This window comes from Stenella coeruleoalba (genome assembly GCF_951394435.1).
Source record: "Stenella coeruleoalba genome assembly, chromosome: 6".
Classification (NCBI taxonomy): Eukaryota; Metazoa; Chordata; class Mammalia; order Artiodactyla; family Delphinidae; genus Stenella; species Stenella coeruleoalba.
In genome coordinates this window covers 6,744,151-6,756,612 of record NC_137151.1, presented here as the reverse complement: position 1 = coordinate 6,756,612, position 12,462 = coordinate 6,744,151, and the positions used below count along the sequence as shown (strand labels likewise).

At 38.2% G+C, this 12,462-nt stretch overlaps 1 protein-coding gene across 4 annotated transcripts in view; it reads right to left on the bottom strand.

Moving 5' to 3' along the window:
* Positions 1–12,462, bottom strand: part of MAP3K2 (mitogen-activated protein kinase kinase kinase 2) — a 99,600-nt gene that overhangs the window by 75,426 nt on the left and 11,712 nt on the right. For 2 of the 4 annotated variants that reach the window (XM_079923499.1, XM_079923497.1), the window contains exon 2: positions 3,314–3,344. The exons of the other annotated variants lie outside the window; for them this stretch is intronic. The gene's annotated coding sequence lies outside the window, so the exon portion shown is untranslated. The remainder of the gene's footprint in view (positions 1–3,313; positions 3,345–12,462) is intronic. 4 annotated transcript variants of the gene reach the window in all.

Here is a 12,462-nt window from a genome sequence, read left to right as displayed (position 1 = left end):
AACATCACCAGTAATGGGCAAATTAAAATCATTTACACCTGATGGGATGCATTGCGAAGACTATCACATCACCTCTGTGATGTTCCTGCCAAAAATATATAACCTAAACTGAATCATAGGGGAAGCATCAGACAAACCTCAACTGAGGAATATTTTAAGAGTCAACTACTCTATAAATTTCAAAACTATCAAGATCATGAAAGTCAAGGAAACATTGAAGAATTGTTCCAGACAGAAAAACACTAAATACAAAATATGATCCTAGATTGAATTGTGTTGCTAAAAAGGACATTACTGAGACCACTGGCAAAACCTGAACGGGTTCTGTGGATTAGATGATACTATTCTATCAATGATAACTTCATGATTTTGATGGCTGTATTCCAGATATGTAAGAAAATGCCCTTGCTGATAGCAATTACAAACTAAAGTCTTCTGGAGTGATGGAGCCTCATGCTGGCAACTTAGTCTCAAATGATTAGAAAAGAAACTTCTTTACAACCATTTCTGCAACTTTTGAAAATTTCTAAAGAAAAAATTTTAAACAAACAAAGTTGGGAAAATATAAACATTACTGTTCCTCCCCAGTCTTCACTATCTCATCAAAAAAGCGTCTCTATTTTTCCAGCTGTTCAAGACAAAAATTTGGGGATAGCCCTGATTCCTTTCATTTTTTCATTCTACATTCCAACCTGTCAGCAAATCCTGTTAGCTTTTCCTTAAATATATATCTCCACCACTACCATTCCATTCCAAGGCATGATCATCTCTTGTGTGGGTTACTGCAATACCTTCCCATCTAACCAGCCTGTTTTCACTCCAAACCCTCATACAGTAACGAGAGTGATCTTTTTTTTTTTTAAGTCAGTGGATAAATAAACTGTGACACATTCAAGCAATAGAATACTCAGTGCTAAAAGAAATGAGCTCTCAAGCCATGAAAAAGACATGGAAAACCTTAAATGCAATATTATAACTGAAAAAAGCCAATCTGAAAGGGCTATATACTGTATGACTCCAACCATATGACATTCTGGATAAGGCAAAATTATGGAGACAGTAAAAAGATCTGTGGCTGCCAGTGGCAGCCAGGGAGGGAGGGAGGAAGGGATGAATAGGTGGACCACAGAAGATTTTTAGGCCACAGAAGATTCTGTAGGGTATTATAATAATAGTAGATATATGTCATTATAAATTTGTCAGGACTCATTCAATAAATAACACAAAGAGTGAACCCCAATGTAAACTATGGACTTCAATGAATAAGAATGTATTGGGACTTCCCAGGTGGTCCAGTGGTTAAGACTCCACAATGCAGGGGGCCCGGGTTCGATCCCTGGTCAGGGAACTAGAACCCGCATGCCGCAACTAAAGATCCCGCATATGTTGCAACTAAGACTCGGCACAGCCAAATATAAACAAACAAATAAATATTTTTTTTAAAAGAATACATCAATACAGGCTCATCAAATGTAACAAATGTATCAATATCACACTAATGCAAAATGTTAATAATAGGGAAAACTGGGAGGGGTGAGGAGGTAAATGGGAACTCTGTACTTTACGGTCAATTTTTCTGTAAACCTAAAACTGCTCAAAAAAAAAAAAAAAGTAAAATTCCTTCCTTTTCACAGTCGGCAAGGGGCGGGGGGAAATACAATGAGATTCCAAAAGAATGGCCATATGAAGTGTTGGCAAGGATGCTGTGCAACAAAAACATCCACATTGCTGGTAAGGATGTCAAACAGTACAACCACCTTATGAAACAGTCTGGCAAAATCTTACAGCCCATCCATTTCACTCCTACATACTTACTCAAGAAAAATGAAAGCGTATGTCCACACAAATACTTGTACACAAATGCTCATAGCAGCGTTATGTGTAATAGCCCCAAACTGGAAACTCAAACGTCCATCACCAGGTGCGTAGTTAATTTATGGTGACAAAAAGCAGATCATTGGTTGCCTAAGGACAACGGAAAGAGGCAAGACAGTGATGGGACTACAAAAGGGCATGAAGAAGCTGCTGGGGGTGGTGGATATGTTCACTATCTTGATGGGGTGATGGTTTTACAGGTGTGTGTGTCCAATTTTAGCAAATCACGTATTTTAAATGTGTAGTCTGTCAATCATCTCAACCCAGCTACAAACTTTATTCTATAATGCTACTAGCACTGCGACTCTGACCACTGACTTTAAGCCAATTTATAAGCTACACAAGTCTCACTACCTTACAGACACCCCTTGCTTTTGATTTTTAAAAAATTACGCAGACTGGTGGCCCCTTTATTTGCCAGACTACAAATGAATTCTGACTCTAAAAAAATAAAGTCTGCCATCATTTGTCAGACACATTCCAATTTCAGGTATTCAAAAATTCGGAAGACAATTTCAAAGGAGTACTTCCCCAGTAATATTGGTCACTTCCAGTTAGGAAGAACTGGGTAGCTGGGGGGTGAGAGTTGCACTGTGTATCTTTTCATAGTTTCTGAACTTTGTACCATATTATCTACTCAAAACCATATAAAGATCAAATTTAAAGAGAACTTTAAGTGTTCCCAAAACATCTTAAGTACTGATATAATAACAACAATACGTAGCCTCCTAGAATGATTTAAGAAAATACTTACCTAGATGCAATAAATCTGGTTAATTCTTAATAACTTAATAGCGCTACCTCTAATGTAATTTCAAACTGGTTGAATGATCACCCTCATGTGCAGGCAATCATTTGTAAACAGGCCTGCACATCCTCAGTAAGGCAGAGAAAAATCTAATGTCCATCTAGTGGTCCCTGTTGTCATGATAATCATCATATTTAGGATGTTTTTGCTTCCTTTCTGTTATCAAGTTCTAAAAGACTTTTTAGTTGATAAAATGTTTTATTATTTCTTGAACTGACATTTCAAAAGGACATGTAGTTTATCTGGCAAATCAAATTTGAGTTTTCACATTTCCTTGGGAAGCAGAGTATTGTAGTAGAATGTTTTAGATTCACACAGGGACTTGCATTCATAACTCTTGCCATTCTGAATACAATCAGAGTATTCATGGTCTTGTTTATAAAATGAAGATATCAGAGGTCATATTCCAGGTTTGCTTTAAGCACTGAATAAGATGATACATATAGCACCTAACACAAATACCTAACATAGAGATTCTAACTTAATAGATGTCGGTTGCCTTCTCTTCCACCAAACAACTCAGAGCTAAAGGCAGGTTAAATTCTAAAAAGCAAATTCTAATTTTTCTCCTTTTTTAAGTATAACACAGTAACAAAATATTTGTGATCTGTAACATTATGTCATACTCACCTGCATTTTAACATTCAACAGGTCATGCTCCCTATAAAAATAAAAATAGCAAGCATAGTGGTTAGGAGCTCAGACTGTGGAGCCAAACTGCCTGGGTTTGAAATCTGCATCTGCCACTCACTAGTTGTGTAATCTTAGGCAAATGACTCAATCTCTCTTTGCCTTAATTTTCTTACCTGTAACAGGAAGATTTATATAGGTATAATCATCACCAGATTGCCATGGAAATTAAACAAGTTCATGTTTGTAAAGTGCTTAGAATGGGCCTAGCATATAGTAGTAATTATGTAAATGTTTGTTAAAATTAAGTTGATATATTAAGGGTTTTTTTTTCTCTTTCTTAGTTCTTAAATCATACTAAGAATGTTGGGGAATTTATTTTAAATGTCTACAAACCTTAATTATTTCCTACATTTTATTAAATGGATCTTAAAGGAGCATGGGGTAGCTCTTCAGTCAATACTCTTTTGGGCCTTTTGAAAACGTTCGGGACTTCCCTGGTGGTGCAGTGGTTAAGAATCTGCCTGCAATGCAGGGGACAAGGGTTCAAGCCCTGGTCCGGGAAGATCCCACACGCCGCAGAGCAACTAAGTCCGGGCGCCACAACTACTGAGCCTGCACTCTAGAGCCTGCGCCCACAACTACTGAGCCTGCGTGCCACAACTACTGAAACCCGTGCACCTAGAACCTGTGCTCCGCAACAAGAGAAGCCACCTCAATGAGAAGCCCACGCATCGCAACAAAGAGTAGGCCCCGCTCGCGGCAACCAGAGAAAGCCCGTAGGCAGCAACGAAGACCCAACGCAGCCAAAAAAAAAAAAAAAAAAAATCTCTCAAATCACTGTAGGCTAATGTAGATGTATTTGTACCCTGACTGGCATTCCCTGATATTTCTATCATGCACTAGAGAGGAAAAAACTCAACATTAGTTTACCAAAAATGTCACAAAATTCCCTGACAATAATGATAATGATGGCTCTCAAAGCCCATTTCCTCATCTATAAAATGGGGACAGTAACTGTACCTACTTCATTATTATAAGGCTTAAATGAAATATCTGTAAAGCACTTAGAACAATACCAAAGCATAGTGAACACTCAAAAAAATAATAATAAGTTTATTTATTAAGTTCAGCTTTGGAACCCACACAACCTTATTCAGAATCCACTCTTACATGCTACATTATATCGCCTCTCATTTGTCCACCAACACTTAGCCCCTGCCTACTGTGTACCAATATGCTCCCCTCACTCATCTCCTGGATTTAAAAAATGACAAAACACCAAATTCTAAAATACTGATGTCTTTTTAAAATTCTAAAATCTATCCAAAGCTTAAAAAATAAGCAAATACGCATACCTTATACTGGTATAATAAAATCACGGCCAGGGTCATCTTCAAAATAGGATTACGTTGAGCACACTCATTTTGCTGGTAGCAGTCGGACACTTTCTATTGCTTATATAAAACAAAACTGCCAAATAATATGAAACATAGTACTTCTCAGTCAGAACTTGAATTCAATATATATTGCCAGAACCTCAAACTCCAACATAAAACCCCAAAGCTAGCCAATTTTCATCAAATCAATTCCCATAATCCCTTTCATTTCATGCTTTGTAAAAAAGTTATGTGTACCGGGCTGTGTCCTCATGATACAGTAAGCTCCTGGAGGGCAAGAAACATTACTTACAAATCTTTATATCTCCTGAAGCACCTAAAAGCACTTTGTAAATAGCTAGGCCATTAACAAATACCTTAAACCTCAAATTTGAATCTCTTTACTACCACAACATAACACAGCACACACCTGTTTCAGTCAATCCAATCTACCTGCCTTCCCCAAAGGACTTGATAGATCCTACTTACTGGGCCTTAGCTTCTGTTCATCTCCTGAATGCCTATTTCCCCCTCCTCTTTAGGAATTCTTACTCCTAACATTCATCTCAAAACAACTTATTCATGAAACCTTTTCCAATTAACTTAATTGCCACTCTGAGCACTTTGCCCCCTATTTCCCCGATTTCTGGGCATGATCTCCTACAATCCAATTTGAAAACTCTAAAATTTTTGTCCACTGTGGCTTTTGCCATGTTTTCATTAGGCTAAGCTGACATTTAGGTATCCTTCATTCCTGTAAGATCAAAAGTATTACGGCTATCATTATTTAATTAAATACAGCTTCAGTATTTCAATATTAGATTACTACCTATACTTTTGTACTTAATTTTATTTCTATATTTTATATTATCTGTGATATTCCCATGGTACTTTGTATTTGCACATATGTACAGTAAACTGTTAATTCCCAGGCTGCTAAGGACAGTCCCGGTTTATTTTTTAACATCTTTATTGGAGTATAATTGCTTTACAATAGTGTGTTAGTTTCTGCTTTATAACAAAGTGAATCAAATATACATATACATATATCCCCAAATCTCCTCCCTCTTGAGTCTCCCTCCCACCCTCCCTATCCCACCACTCTAGGTGGTCACAAAGCACCAAGCTGATCTCCCTGTGCTATGTGGCTGCTTCCCACTAGCTATCTATTTTAGGTTTGGTAGTGTATATATGTCCATGCCACTCTCTTCATCTCAGCATACTCTTCCCCCTCCCCATGTCCTCAAGTCCATTCTCTATATCTGCGTCCTTATTCCTGTTCTTTCCCTAGTTCTTCAGTAGCTTTCTTTTTTTTTTTTTTTTAAGATTCTATATGTGTTAGCATACAGTATTTGTTTTTCTCTTTCTGACTTACTTCCCTCTGTATGACAGACTCTAGGTCCATTCACCTCACTACAAATAACTCAATTTCGTTTCTTTTTATGGCTAAGTAATATTCCATGATATATACGTGCCACATCTTCTATATCCATTCATCTGTCGATGGACACTTAGGTTGCTTCCACGTCCTGGTTATTGTAAATAGAGCTGCAATGAACACTGTGGTACATGACTCTTTTTGAATTACGGTTTTCTCAGGGTATATGCCCAGTAGTGGGAATGCTGGGTCGTATGGTAGTTCTATTTTTAATTTTTTAAGGAACCTCCATACTATTCTCCATAGTGGCTGTATCAATTTACATTCCTACCAACAGTGCAAGAGGGTTCCCTTTTCTCCACATCCTCTCCGTCATTTATTGTTTGTAGATTTCTTGACAACATCCATTCTGACTGGTGTGAGGTGAAACCTCATTGTAGTTGTGATTTGCATATCTCTAATGATTAGTGATGTTGAGCATCCTTTCATGTGTTTGTTGGCAATCTGTTATCTTTTTTAGAGAAATGTCTACTTAGGTCTTCTACCCATTTTTGGATTGGATTGTTTGTTTCTTTCATATTGACTGCATGACCTGATTGTAAAGTTTGGAGATTAATGCTTTGTCAGTTGCTTCATTTGCAAATATTTTCTCCCATTCTGAGGACTGTCTTTTTGTCTTGCTTATGTTTTCCTTTGCTGTGCAAAGCTTTTAAGTTTCATTAGGTCCCACTTGTTTATTTTTGGTTTTATTTCTATTTCTCTACAAGGTGAGTCAAAAAGGATCTTACTGTGATTTATGTCATAGAGTGTTCTGCCCAGGTTTTCCTCTAAGACTTTTATAGTGTCTGGCCTTACATTTAGGTCTTTAATCCATTTTGAGTTTATTTTTATGTATGGTGTTAGGCAGTGTTCTAACTTCATTCTTTTACATGTAGCTGTCCAGTTTTCCTAGCACCACTTATTGAACAGACTGTCTTTTCTCCAATGTATATTCTTGCCTCCTTTATCAAAAATAACATGACCACATGTGCGTGGGTTTATCTCTGGGCTTTCTATCCTGCTCCATTGATTTATATTTCTGTTTTTGTGCCAGTACCATACTGTCTTGATTACTGCAGCTTTGTAGTATAGTCTGAAGTCAGGAAGCCTGATTCCTCTAGCTCCGTTTTTCTTTCTCAAGATCGCTTTGGCTATTCAGGGTCTTTTGTGTTTCCATACAAACTGTGCAATTTTTTGTTCTAGTTCTGTGAAAAATGCCATTTGTAGTTTGATAGGGATTGCACTGAATGTATAGATGTTTTGAGAGGTATAGTCATTTTCACAATGTTGATTCTTCCAATCCAAGAACATGGTGTATCTCTCCATCTGTTTGTATCATCTTTAATTTCTTTCATCAGTGTCTTACAGTTTTCTGCATACAGGTCTTTTGTCTCCTTAGGTAGGTTTATTCCTAGGTATTTTATTCTTTTTGTTGCCACGGTAAATGGGAGTGTTTCCTTAATTTCTCTTTCAGATTTTTCATCATTAGTGTATAGGAATGCAAGAGATTTCTGTGCATTAATTTTGTATCCTGCTACTTTACCAAATTGATTAATTACCTCTAGTAGTGTTCTGGTTGCATCTTTAGGATTCTCTATGTATAGTATCATGTCATCTGCAAACAGTGACAGCTTTACTTCTTCTTTTCCAATTTGGATTCTTTTTATTTCTTTTTCTTCTCTGATCGCCATGGGTAAAACTTCTAAAACTACGTAGAATAATAATGGTGAGAGTGGACAACCTTGTCTTGTTCCTGATCTTAGAGAAAATGGTTTCAGTTTTTCACCACTGAGGACAATGTTGGCTGTGGGTCATGTATGGCCTTTATGATGTTGAGGTAAGTTCCCTCTATGCCTACTTTCTGGAGGGTTTTATCATAAATGGGTGTTGAATTTTGTCAAAAGCTTTTTCTGCATCTATTGAAATGATCATACGGTTTTTCTCCTTCAATTTGTTAATATGGTGTATCACATAGATTGATTTGCATATACTCAAGAATCCTTGCATTCCTGGGATAAACCCCACTTGATCATGGTGTATGATCCTTTTAATGCACTGTGCGATTCTGTTTGCTAGTATTTTCTTGAGGATTCTTTGCATCTATGTTCATCAGTGATGTTGGCCTGTAGTTTTCTTTCTTTGTGACATCTCTGTCTGGTTTTGGTATCAGGGTGATGGTGGCCTCGTAGAATGAGTTTGGGAGTGTTCCTCCCTGTGCTATATTTTGGAAGAGTTTGAGAAGGATAAGTTAGCTCTTCTCTAAATGTTTGATAGAATTCACCTGTGAAGCCATCTGGTCCTGGGCTTTTGTTTGTTGGAAGATTTTTAATCACAGTTTCAATTTCAGTGCTTGTGATTGGTCTGTTCATGTTTTCTATTTCTTCCTGGTTCAGTCTCAGAAGGTTGTGCTTTTCTAAGAATTTGTCCATTTCTTCCAACCATTTTATTGGCATATAGTCGCTTGTATTAATCTCTCATGATCCTTTGTATTTCTGCAGTGTCAGTTGTTACTTCTCCTTTTTCATTTCTAATTCTATTGATTTGAGTGTTCTCCCTTTTTTTCTTGATGAGTCTGGCTAATGGTTTATCAATTTTGTTTATCTTCTCAAAGAACCAGCGTTTAGTTTTACCAATCTTTGGTACTGTTTCCTTCATTTTTTTTTCATTTATTTCTGATCTGACCTTTATGATTTCTTTCCTTCTGCTAACTTTGGCGTTTTTTTGTTCTTCTTTCCCTAATTGCTTTAGGTGTAAGTTTAGGTGGTCTGAGATGTTTCTTGTTTCTTGAGGTAGGACGGTATTGCTATAAACTTCCCTCTTGGAACTGCCTTTGCTCCATCCCATAGGTTTTGGGTCATCGTGTTTTGTCATTTGTTTCTAGGTATTTTTTGATTTCCTCTTTGATTTCTTCAGTGATCTCTTGGTTATTTAGTAATGTATTGTTTAGCCTCCATGTGTTTGTATTTTTTATTTTCCTGTAATTAATATCTAGCCTCATAATGTTGTGGTCGGAAAATATACTTGATATAATTTCAATTTTCTTAAATTTACCAAGGATTGATTTGTGTCCCAAGATATGATCTATCCTGGAGAATGTTCCATGAACACTTGAGAAGAAAGTGTGTTCTGTGGTTTTTGGATGCAATGTCCTATAAATATCAATTAAGTCCATTTTGTTTAATGTATCATTTAAAGCTTGTGTTTCCTTATTTATTTTCATTTTGGATGATCTGTCCATTGGTGAAAGTGGGGTGTCAAAGTCTCCTACTATGATTCTGTTACCCTTTGTGCCTGTTACCATTTGCCTTATGTATTGAGGTACTCCTATGCTGTGTGCATAAATATTTACAACTGTTATATCTTCTTCTTGGATTGATCCCTTGATCATTATGTAGTGTCCTTGTCTCTTGTAATAGTCTTTATTTTAAAGTCTATTTTATCTGATATGAGAATTGCTACTCCAGATTTCTTTTGATTTCCATTTGCAGGGAATATCTTTTTCCATCCCCTCACTTTCAGTCTATATATGTCCCTTGGTCTGAAGTGGGTCTCTTGTAGACAACATATATATGGGTCTTTTTCTTGTATCCATTCAGCCACTCTGTGTCTTTTGGTCGAAGCATTTAATCCATTTACATTTAAGGTAGTTATCAATATGTATTACCATTTTCTTTATTGTTTTGGCTTTGTTATTATAGGCCTTTTCCTTCTCTTGTGCTTCCTGCCTCGAGAAGTTCCTTTAGCATTTGTTGTAAAGCTGGTTTGGTGGTACTGAATTCTCGCAGCTTTTGCCTGTCTGTAAAGGTTTTAATTTCTCCATCGAATCTGAATGAGATCCTTGCTGGGTAGAGTAATCTTGGTTGTAGGATTTTTTCCCTTTCATCACTTTAAATATGTCCTGCCACTCCCTTCTGGCTTGCAGGGTTTCTGCTGAAAGATCAGCTGCTAACCTCACGGGAATTCCCTTGTATGTTATTTTTTGTTTCTCCCTTGCTGCTTTTAATATTTAATCTTTGTATTTAATTTTTGATAGGTTGATTAATATGTGTCTTGGCTTATTTCTCCTTGGATTTATCTTGTATGGGACTCTCTGCACTTCCTGGACTTGAATGACTGTTTCCTTTCCCATATTAGGGAAGTTTTCAACTATAATCTCTTCAAATATTTTCTCAGTCCCTTTCTTTTCCTCTTTTTCTACTGGGCCCAGTAGAATGTTGGTGCATTTAATGTTGTCCCAGAGGTCTCTGAGACTGTCCTCAATTCTTTCCATTCTTTTTTCTTTATTCTGTTCTGCGGTAGTTATTTCCACTATTTTATCTTACGGGTCACTTATCCATTCTTCTGCCTCAGTTATTCTGCTATTGATTCCGTCTAGAGAATTTTTAATTTCATTTCTTGTGTTGTTCATAATTGTTTGTTTGCTCTTTTGTTCTTCTAGGTCCTTGTTAAATGTTTCTTATATTTTCTCCATTCTATTTCCAAGATTTTGGATCATCTTTACTATCATTACTCTGAATTCTTTTTCAGGTAGACTGCCTATTTCCTCTTCATTTGTTTAGTCTGCTGGGTTTTTACCTTGCTCCTTCATCTGCTGTGTGTTTCTCTGTCTCCTCATTTTGCTTAACTTACTGTTTGGGGTCTGTTTCACAGGCTGCAGGTTTGTAGTTCTTGTTGCTTATGGTGTCTGCCCCCAGTGGCTAAGGTTGGTTCAGTGAGTTGTGTAGGCTTCCTGGTGGAGGAGACTGGTGCCTGTGTTCTGGTGGGTGAGGCTGGATCTTGTCTTTATGGTGGGCAGGACCGTGTCCAGGGTGTGTTTTGGGGTGTCCGTGACCTTATTATGATTTTAGGCAGCCTCTCTGCTAATGAGTGGGGCTGTGTTCCTGTCTTGCTAGTTGTTTGGTGTAGGGTGTCCATCACTGTAGTTGCTGGTCGTTGAGTGGACCTGGGTCTTAGCGTTGAGATGGAGATCTCTGAAAGAGCTTTTGCTGTTTGATATTATGTGGAGCCAGGAGGTCTCTGGTGGACCAATGTCCTGAACTTGGCTCTCCCACCTCAGAGGTACAGGCCTGATACCCAGCCAGAGCACCAAGACTCTGTCAGCCACACGGCTCAGAGGAAAAGGGAGTGAGGGAGGGAGAGAGAAGAAGAAAAGCAAGAGAAGGAGAGAAGGAGAGAAAGAGAGAAAGAAAAGAAGGAAGAACAGGAAGGAAGGAAGGAGGGAAAGGAAAAAAGAAAGGAAGGAAGGAAGGAAGAGAAAGAAAGAAAGAAAAAGAAAGAAAGAAAGGAGAAAGAATAGAAAGAAGAAGAGAGAGAAAGAAAAAAAGAAAGGAAGGAAGAGAAAGAAAAGAAAGAGAAAGAACAAAAGAAAGAAAGAAAGGAAGAAAGGAAGAAAGAAAGAAAGAAAGAGGAAGGAAGGAAGGAAGAAAAGAAAGTTATTAAAATAAAAAAATTATAAAAATAAGCAAAGTAAAAGTAATTTTAAAAAAAGATAAGAAAGAAGAGAGCAACCAAACCAAAAACCAAATCCACCAATGATAACAATCACTAAAAAACTATACTTCAAAAGAAAAAAAAAAAAAAACCAACACGGACAGACAGAACCCTAGGACAAATGGTAAAAGCAAAGCTACACAGATAAAATCACACAAAGTCCACCAACTCAATTTTCGGATAATCTGTTGTCTATTCAGGTATTCCAGAGATGCAGAATTCATCAAGTTTACTGTGGAGATTTAATCCACTGCTCCTGAGGCTCCTGGAAGAGATTTCCCTTTCTCTTCTTTGTTCACATAGCTCCTGGGGTTCAGCTTTGGATTTGGCCCCGCCTGTGCATGTAGGTCACCTGAGGGCATCTGTTCTTTGCTCAAACAGGACGGCGTTAAAGTGTGGCAGAGGCCGACGTGATGGTGCAACAGTCTGAGGCGCACTGTGTGTTCTCCCGGGGAAGTTGTCCCTGGATCCCGGGACCCTGGCAGTGATGGGCTGCACAGGCTCCCGGGAGGGGAGGTGTGGATAGTGACCTGTGCTCGCACACAGGCTTCTTAGTGGCTGCAGCAGCAGCCTTAGTGTTTCATGTCTGCCTCTGGGGTCCGTGCTGATAGCCACGGCTTGCGACCGTCTCTGGAGCTCGTTTAGGCGGTGCTCTGAATCCCCTCTCCTCATGCACCCCAAAGCAATGGCCTCTTCTTGCCTCTTAGGCAGGTCCAAACTTTTTCCCGGACTCCCTCCCAGCTAGCTGTGGTGCACTAGCCCCCTTCAGGCTGTGTTCACACAGCCAACCCCAGTCCTCTCCCTGGAATCTGAACTCAGAAGGTAAAGCCTCAGCTCCCAGCTCTCACCCGCCCCAGCGGGTA